The 10,586-nt window shown below is 33.5% G+C and overlaps 1 pseudogene; it reads right to left on the reverse strand.

Moving 5' to 3' along the window:
• Positions 1-1,332: 1,332 nt before the first annotated feature.
• Positions 1,333-5,958, reverse strand: LOC132116581 (suppressor of tumorigenicity 14 protein homolog; annotated as a pseudogene).
• Between the last annotated feature and the right edge of the window lie 4,628 nt (positions 5,959-10,586).

Below are 10,586 nucleotides of genomic sequence, written 5' to 3' on the forward strand. Positions count from 1 at the left end.
TCAACAGCAGCACAAACGGTATCCGTGTGTTTACAAAATTGAATATGATCAACTAAGGAGGAAACAGGTATAAAGATATATGAAAATAAATATTTTGTAGGACTTTAGGATTATTTTAGTAATTAACTCGCCTTTTAAAATGTATAATTATTAAATTGATGCATTTCCATTTCCATTAAATAAATAATTTGTGACAATGCAATTAATGACAACGAAATCAACATACATAACGTTACCTGACAAACTGTCAAGATACTTCCTTTGCGTATTACATTTGAGGACAACAAACCCGATGAATTTAGAATAGAAAAAATAAAAATAAAATAATGTTTTGACAACTTGTACGTGTGTATTTATGACAAAAGACGCATGTAATAACTAGCTTTGATGTGTTGCTAATTCTGCTACTAGCTAATACAATGTGCTAACCGTCCCGTTCAGCCTTTAAATATATTCTGATGAATTTGACCAAATGTACCGTTTTCATTTATCTATTTACAGACATCAATTAAATATTAAAAGTATCTTATCATGAATGTGACTGGAAATTAGGAATGAATATGTTAGCTATCTCCGCACAAGGGCGGTGGGAATAATAACATTGGTGCACATTTTCGGTCTGTCATCTGAACTTCCGCTCAGTAATTCTGCATTTCCAACATCCATTATGTAAAACAATGATTTCTTAAAAATATTGTTACCGTACTGCTACTGTGTACAGATTGAATAATTAAATAAATTCACACAAATGAATTAATAAAGACAAATCCATATATTCGTGTATAAATAAATATATAAGTTAAAATATATAAGTAAATGTGGAAATGAATGATTGAATGAATGAATGAATGAATGAATGAATAGTTGAGGAAATACGAAAACGTTAAAGAAATTCAAATATTCCTATCACATACAAGCAAACGTTTCATCCAAATTTTTTCGCCTTTAAAAATTCTAAATTATTATATTTTATAATAGCTTTAGGAAAACTCTGTCTGAAGAAAATACACTTTTTGCAAATGGTTCATCCTCCGTAAGAAAATACAAGGTTAGTTATGATTTTATTTTCCAATTTTTAATTCACAAATGCAAATATAGCCTAATAATTGCAAGCCTTACATTACAGTTCATAGAAATGGACAGAAACAAGAAATTACATCGACATAATTGTACAATATAAACAAAAATAATATACTTTTGAGAATTAAAAGTGTTCACTGACCTTTAGACATTTTCATTTTTGTGTTAACCTATTAACATGTTAAATTTGTTATATTTAAAATGTATTTGATGCAACTGTAATATTTTTCATAACTTTGTTACAATGTAGCATCAAGCCCTGAATTCACAACATGAAAAATAAGCAAATACAATGCAGATTAGAATTTCCCTTTTAATGTTTATCAAATAATTCACCATGTCAAGGCACATCATGGGAACGCCAATCCCCCAAGGAGGGCGTTAACAATTTATAAAAATATAACATTTTAACTAAATCACAGATGCACATAACAGTAAAACAAAAATTATGTAAACAAAATAGCACAAATAAAATCTAAAAAAAAATGGCAATTGTTTGAACAAAACATATTTCAAAATGTCAATGGATGTAAAAAGAGATCTAAGGAGTAAGAACACAAACTGTCACACACACACTAAATATACTTAGTCAGCAACTAACATACAAATCTTAGAAATTATATAATTCTATCAGCATACATTTAAAATTAAAATAATATTCAAGCAGGACCTTAACTGCCCACAATAAATAAACTGCCCATTGCTCTCAGTGGAAGTCATTGGACCACCTGAGTCACCCTGGCAGAGGAATGAGGAATATATGTGTGTTACTGAGAAATGTAAGGCTATAACATGTATCTGAATGTGAAGAAACCAGAAGATCTTTCATTTCACCTGACAAGCGTCTACACCTCCGCTCAATACACCTGCACAGATCATGCGTGGTGTTATCCCATCATCCATCAGCCTGCTGCACACAGTGCTGTTAATAATGCGCACCTCGGCCTTCTGCAACACTGATGCAACAGCGTCTAAAGCAAGGAGAAGACATTTTATTAGCTTACTAACAATTTTAGGTTTTCGAGATATTCACTGCAAACCTTAAGTAATGTCTCTAATTATCTGGTTTGGGCAAACAGAGCAGCTCATGTCTTATTGTGTTCTTACTTACACAATACCAGTCAAGAGTTTAGACACACTTTAATAAATTTGAGTTTCTCTAGAGGGTTTATGCATAAAGGTGCAAAACAAATTGCACTGGCAAGTCTAGTAGTTTTGCTGTATTCATGTTTTGGTTAATCACTTTTATTTTTATCAGACAACTGTTATGGCTGGATTTTAATTCATAATGTGTGTACATGATTTTAAACTTTTTTTTAAGTTAGGTCCTACTTTATATGATCTGGCCTTAACTACTATGTACTTACATTTAACATAAACATTTGATACAATCCACTTATTGTGCACATAGAAGTTGTTATATTGTAATTATATATATATTTAAAACACCTGCATGTAATTACTTCTGTAATAACATTTATAATTACACTGTTGACCCATTCCTTAAACCTACCCACGATAATACCAAACGTACCCATCAATAGCAGCAAAAGTGTTTTGCGATACAATATGAACACAATATGTAGCCTACATTGTACTTATTTTTTATGTAATTATTTAGTAGTTAAGGCCAACTAATACACAGTGGTACCAAATGTTTTTTTCATGGATTTAGGGCTGGAGAGTGTCTACTTCTTCTTCTTCTAAAGTTGTTTATAATGTTACAAAATATTTCTATTTTAAATAAATGCTTTACTTTTGAACTTTTGAACTTTCAACTTTTTTGAACTATTAATCAAAGAATTCTGTAAAAATGCATCACGGTTACAACAAAAACATTAAGCAAAACATTACACTGTTAAACTATTAGAATGATTTCTGAAGGATCATGTGACACTGAAGTCTGAAGTAATGACTGCTGAAAACTCAGCTTTAATCACAGGAATAAGTCATTTAAAAATATATTCAAATAGAAAAGTGTTATTTTAACCCCTTAACTTTCACTCACGTTTTTGAAGATAGACTTGAATATGCATGATACAAACCTAAATTTTTATAATTCATGACTGAAAACATTTTGTAACATGATATTGATGTACCATTTACGTGGGAATGCAATGTCTAATTTTAAAATGGGTTTTAAAGGATGAATTTTGAGATTTTAAGTTTTCAGTTGATATATACCGGTAATTTCTGATAATTTCTAAAATGTGATAGAGAAAAAGGCAACAAAGAAGTCTTTTTTTTAAACAAAGGTCAAAACTCCTGTTATAGTCTAGATTTTTGAGTGTGCACTCTTGTCATAAATTAATCTATTACTTTTTCTACATAATTTAACAAAAAACATTGGTAAAATATATATTTGGGAGTCTTAGACCTTTCCAACGATATATAGATTGTCAAGATTAGATTAGATTGTAATATAGTGAAGTAAATGTAGGCGTCCCGTATTCAGGGACGGGGTGACAGTTATTAAACAGTTTTTAGTGTATTTTTGATCAAATAAATAAAGACATTAGCATTTAAAACTTTTGAATGGTAGCATAGGTTGTTACATGACTTACCAACTTCCTCTCTCTGTTTGCCCCAGCCAGTGATCCAGACAGATTTGCCTGCTGGGAAGTCATGTGTGGCTTCAGGTAAGCAGATGGGCCAGATGCTCTGGCTGAATGTTACAGGGCTGTCCAACTCCATCAGCGCGATGTCATTGTCGTAGCTCAAGTCGTCATAGTGAGGGTGAGAAATGATGCGCTTCACGTGTTTTAGGGTGGACTTACTAGTCTCACCCTGGTTAAGTAGACCCAGATAGACTTCCCATAAGAGGTCAGAACATAAGAACTCACTTCAACTTTTCACTGTCCTGCACGCAGTGAGCAGCAGTGACCAGCCAGCGGTTACTGATAACAGACGCCCCGCACACATGACCTTGTGTTTTCATGTGGAGGCTGACCTGCCAGGGCCATTCTCCCTCATTCGAGTCCTTTCCACCGACAATACGACTGGACTTGTAGGGCTTCGTCCCACATTCTACAGTAAATCAAAGAGATATATATGAACATACTATCAATGGCACATTTTCATTGCATTAAACATATCTAGATTTAAACATCAGAAATACATATAGGACAGAAATCTTGACAGACGTCTCTATCCAACTATTTAAATTTTGGCATACTGCAATCTGCTGCATAGATATTCACATTTCAATATGAGTGAATTATAGATACAGTAGCAATCATTTTGTCAAATATCTTCTGCACCTCATGTAAGTCTGGAAGCTTAAATAAATGTTTTTCTTTGTCCCTGTGTGACACCAAGTGATTTATATCTTCTATTTTTACATCAACTCCAACTTCAAATACAGAAAGTGCTGAAAAGAGAGTCGTGGACACATTCATATCAATATAAAATCAATTATAAAGACTTATAATTAAGGCAAAATCAATATGTACAGTGATGATAGTGCTGCTTGTGAATGAAAGTAACAAAGTCTATACAATTTGATTTCAAAAACAATTATGATTAATACAGTTTATTGCTCACCAAGTTTCTCCTCCCGCTTTGCTTTGGATCATGTTTGGTGACAAGCTGTTTAATTTGGTCCACTACATGTGTGGGACCCCCATGTGTGTCTTTCAAGTAAAAAGAGGTTAATATACAGAAACAATTTGCTTCAAAAGTCTGTTCAAAAAGACTACTTGCTCTGTTCTAATTTATAATACTGTAATGCTTGCAATACATTGGGCATTTCATGTATTAATTTTTTAATTCTGACAAACTTAATCGCAAAATACCTAAGTACAGACACACACACACACACACACACACACACACACGCTGGTTTCCATGTTTTATGGAGACCTTTCATACTTCATACATGCATAATTCATACTGTACAAACTGTATCTCCTTACTCTAACCCTACCCCTAAACCTACCCTTCACACAAAACTTTCTGCAATTTTCGATTTTTTTGAGATCCGGGGAGTTGCTTGGTCACAGATCCAAAATTTCAATGTAATGATCTTCCAGCCACTTCTTTATCACTCTTGCTTTGTGATATGGAGCTCCAACATGGTAGTAAAATGCATCGATCATCACCAAATTTCTCATGGATCGTTGGAAGAAGTCCCTCTTGCAGGATGTTTTGATACCATTCTTTATTCATGGCAGTGTTTTCGGGCAGAATTATGAGAAAGCCCACTCCCTTGGTTGAAAAGCAACCCCCGCACATGGATGGTGTCAGGATGCTTTACTGTTGGCACATCACATGACTCATGGTAGCGTTCACCTTTTCTTCTCTGAACAATCAATTTTCCAGGTGTCCCAAACAGTCGGAAGGGGGCTTCAGAGAAAATAACTTTACACCAGTCTTCTGCTGTCCAATCCTTGTACTTCATGCAGAATTTCAGTCTGTCCTTGACGTTTTTCTTGGAGAGAAGTGGCTTCTTTGCTGCCCTTCTTGACACCAGGCTGATGTCAAAGTCTTGGCCTCACTGTTCTTGCAGATGCTCTCAAACCAACCTGCTGTCAGTCCTGAGCAAGCTCTGCACTGTTGGAGACATGATTCTGTAGCTGACTCCTCAGAAGGAGATGGTCCTGGTGCTTGCTGGACACTCTGGGACGTCCTGAAGACTTCTTCACTGCAGTCAAACCTCTCTCTTTGAGATTCTTTATGATCTGTTTTTTTTTGCCAATGAAGCTTTAATCAATGATTTAAAATGCATCTGATCATTCTTCACATGACTTTAGGGAATACCTGGTACACACACACACACACACACACACACACATATAAGTCGAGACCATCAGTGAATACGATGACGATATGTTGGGTCTCAAGGAAGGTTGTTGGTTTGCTGAGCTCCTCTGTTTGCATCCTGCATAAAATGTTAGAGTTAGGTGATATTAGTATCTGTTTGATCTGTTATTTACAAAAACACCAATGAAATGCATTTGAATCAGCAGCTTCCAAATTAAAAGGAATCGAATTTAGAATTTAGAAACAGAATGCTTACCATCATAATTAAAATTGTCCAGATCAAAATCATTTCTTTTGAAGTCCCTCAAAAAGATTATCTGTGTAACGTCCATATCAAACATCAGGATCTCATAGTTTGGGGAGACCTTGTAATAGCTAATCTTTTGGAAAAGAGCATTAAGAATTCAGAATGGAAAATCTGACTGTTTGTTATCCAGTCAAAATGCTGGATTTCAATTGAGTTAACGTTGAGTATGAACTCTTTCAGTGTGTTTGTGAAATACAGTGATAGTTCAAGTCACCTCTTGAAACATGCTAATGCTTTCAACAAAGGTATGGGGGTTAAACGTCAAGTCCATTCTTGAGAGGCTCTAAAATACCAGTATTTGATGGCACAAAACCTTAAACATCAAAATTATCAGCAATTAAATGACTGCTTTTACAACAGTTTTAGATAGGCTGAAGTCTAAAAACATGCCAAAATAATTGGTCATACAACGTCACTAAAGCAACAGCTGAGGGTCATGTGTTCCCACAAATTATTTGACAATTGAAAATACAAGCCAGAAACTAAGCCTTTTTTTGCACAGGCCTATCTAAAGGGTTAATGGTCCCACCTAGTATTCAACAATAAAAAAATAACAAATGTTACCTCTTCCCAACAGGGAAAAACCACCAACAATCAAGAATCTCACACACACACAAACACTATGATTTGCTGTTATACTCCATATAACTCCATATACAAGCCAGAAACTAAACCTTTTTTTTTTGCACAGGCCTATCTAAAGGGTTAATGGTCCCACCTAGTGATCAACTGTAAAAATAAAATTTTTTACCTCTTCCCAAAAGGGAAAACCACAAACAATAAAGAATGCATGATTATATGGTATCATGGCTTTGCAATCAAAAAATGTTGTTATAATGGAACTCAATGAGGCAAAAACAGCCACCAACAACAAATGAGGGAGAAAAAAATAAAATATAATGCTGCACAAAAACTAACAATGCATCAAAGCCAATCTTGTTACTAATCTTTGACACGCCCAAGACTGATAAAAGGTAAAAAAATATCCAGTCCACAATCACTTTTTAAGTTGAAAATATGTAATTTTGTGGGGTTTTTTCCCCAAATCAGTGACATCATTTATTAACTTGGTAATTAAAGAGTTAAAATCTTGGATTTTTTTTTAAACATTTGGTAGTTTTGATCAGGACTGAGGTTGATTAATAGATTTATGCAAAAAAATTGCATAAAAAAATATTTATCTGATACATTTTTACAGCAGTTTAATTTACTGGATGTTTTCATTCACGAACATAACAAAAGGGTAGTGAATTTGCCCATAGTGTACCGTTGATTTTTTGAAAAATTCCAAAATATGGGTCAAAATAAGATTTGTCACCAAAAATCATTCCATTAGATCAAACACAGAGAAAGTTGTGGCCAAATAAGACTCAACTTTACCCCCTAGTGGGCGAAAACGTCCTCAACAACGCATAAGGGTTAAGCAAAAAGACCAATAATTGCAGTAAGAGGACATATCATTGCAAGTATTAACCAATTCAACCACTGCTTACACTCCATGATGTTTATACCAAGTCTTCAGATAAGATAAAACACACAGAGGAAAATGGACAGGGTAGGATTTTTATAGTGGGGTCAGGAAGAGGATTTTGCTTACATTCATTGATCAGTGTTTAAGTCAAATAAAGAAAATAAATTTCCCGGAACACACAACAAAAACATTTCCAATCACCAGTAAATCAATTTATTTTTAATAATCATACAAAAAAGCAACAAAACTTTTTTTTTTCATTTCATAATTCTATAAAACATGTAAATTATGCTATGTAAATGATTTAAATCTAAATTGTTCTCCTTTAGTTAATTGCTGTTATACTACAACATATATTTAGATTTTCTATATGAAAGGATTGTTGTTCTCATCTCCTACTAAGTTTATTCTGACCCGTCGGGCTCTCTTTCACGGTGATATTCCATTTCTATACTCATTCTTAGGCCTAGTATTTTTTCCCTCTATAGACTCTTATAAACTATTTCTTTTTATATTTATGTCTCTGTATGTTAAACTAGAGGGTTAAACTTTAAACTGTAGGGGGTTACAAAACATTCTTTAACACAGAGCTGATTTGTTGTATCTTAAACACTTTAACAAATTACATAATAGTTTACAAATTCAACATGTATTATTGCCAGTGTTTATGGGTTTAATTCACAAAAATAATCATTTACTGATAAACCTGAAACATATATACTTTATATGCTGTCTAAATTTCCAAATTCTTAATTGAACAATACCTTAGATAGATGCTGAAAATGACAACTTAATCTCCTTTAACTGTGATAAAGCAAATAACAAGGATAGTAATAATTGGGAACTTCTTAAATATGAAATAGGAAAACATTGAAAATTCCTTGGTACTTCAGTGAAACTAAGAAAAAATAATGAAGAACAATTATGGCTAGAATCACTACTTTGTCACATAAAAATGTGGAAGATCTTTCAATTCTTTAAAAGAATTGATAGAAAGAATTATGCTTATTGATCAGTCAAATCATTTCGAGGACATAAATGAAAGGCTGAACATGCCTTAGTCTCATAGGAAATGGCTGGAGGAGGGTGAACAGGACTCTGTATATTTCTTCAGACTGGAGAGACCAAATATTAAGAATTAATATCCTTTAGTTTTAGCAAATATGCCAATCTGGATTTTTTTATACTTAAAACATTATTTTACAGTCCCTTGACAGAGGTTTTTGTTGATGTGTTAAAATGCAGATGTGTTAAAGTTTTATTGTAGGCCTAATGGGAATAGCTTTGTCCAGCTCAGTAATGGTATTTCTCCTTTGTTTGCTTTAAAGCGTGGTATCAGACAAGCTTGTCCCTTCTATCACCGCCCATTTCTAACAGCTAAACAATTTTTACATTTATATATTAAGGATAGAGCTGATAATAAGCGAACTGCTAGAGGATACAGCATTGTTTCAAAAGATGATATTCAGTTCCCAATTGCTTTAAACATCCTACTGTCCTTTTCAAATGCTTCTGGTCTCCTGCTTAATATTAATAAATGTGAATTACAAAATATGTTACATCAGAGACAATTTAATCTGTGCACGACACGCTGGTGACACCTGCTGGTCAAAACCGGGTTATTACAACAAAAATACGACTTTATACCAAAACGTGCATAACATTTTTTGCAAATATATCACAAAACTGCAAATATATTTATTGTAAGTATAACATACTAAATGCCAATAATAAATCAATATACCATTAAATATTAAAATGTATAACAATTGTTGAAAATGTGTTCATTTATTAATTTGTTTGTTTTGTTTGTTTTATAGAGGGCTTGTCTAAACTGGCCAGTAAGAGACCATTAAATACTATTCATCCTTTTAAATTCACAAATGACTTATTTAAATTGTATAAAACTGATCTGGTATCAGATAAAAAAAACAAAAAACAGACTCTGGTTCAATGTAAAATGCAATAGCAAAAATACAACTAGTGTTGGTGGAAAGTAGGAATGAATCTGTTAGCTAGCTCTCCACAGGGCTGTAGGAATAACTTCCATTCAGGCCTGGGGCATCCATATTAAAGGCCCCTAAAAAGCATCAGCCAATAAGGGCACATTAGGCCCAGAAAAAACGAGACCCTGGTCACAAGGCTTGGGTCAATGTCAACAAAGACCCCACTCACATCAGGGATTAGTGTGATTAGGTACACAAGATCTGTGCCTGAAGAACAGGGATGTCCAGGTTATAAAACCAAGTGAAGGGAAGCAATGAAGACCAGCTGATTGCCTCACAGACCAAGTCCAGGAGGGGGACATTCCTCTGGTGGAGTGGGCCCTAATTCAAATAGGACACTAAATCCACTGAGACGTAAACTAGTGCGATAGCATTGACTAGATAGGCTGTCCGCTCTGCCCATTTTGGTGAGCTGAAATCCCATTTGCTGGTGCAGCTACAAGAATGATAACAAATCAATCTTCAGTGTTCAGAGTAAACAGGAGTTTCCCATAGGCAAGTTTACACAACTAAAATGACCATTTCGAAAACATTTCTGTGAAAATATTCACAACCAATTATGCACTTGTTCAGCCATCCACATGTCATTTGTTGCATAAAGAAAATACAAGTTAACTTATGAATTTAATTTGATTCTCAGTAAATTTCACAAATGCAAATGTCATAATTGCAAGCCTTACATTTAAGGGATTTTTTTAAGGAAATAAGGCATTACATATATATCATTGTACAATATATAAACAAATAATAACATACTTTAAGATAATTAAAAGTATTCACTGATCTTTATAAACATTTTTATAACCTCTTATTGTCTTTATTTGTAATATATTTACATGTTTGTTTACAAATTTGTTATATTCGAAATGTATTTGATGCAATTAAAAATTTTTGGGTCTTTTTATATCTTTAAATATAGCACCAACCTCTGAATTCACAGCATAAAAAAATAAGCAAATAC

This window comes from Carassius carassius, chromosome 36 (genome assembly GCF_963082965.1).
Source record: "Carassius carassius chromosome 36, fCarCar2.1, whole genome shotgun sequence".
NCBI classification, from domain to species: domain Eukaryota; kingdom Metazoa; phylum Chordata; class Actinopteri; order Cypriniformes; family Cyprinidae; genus Carassius; species Carassius carassius.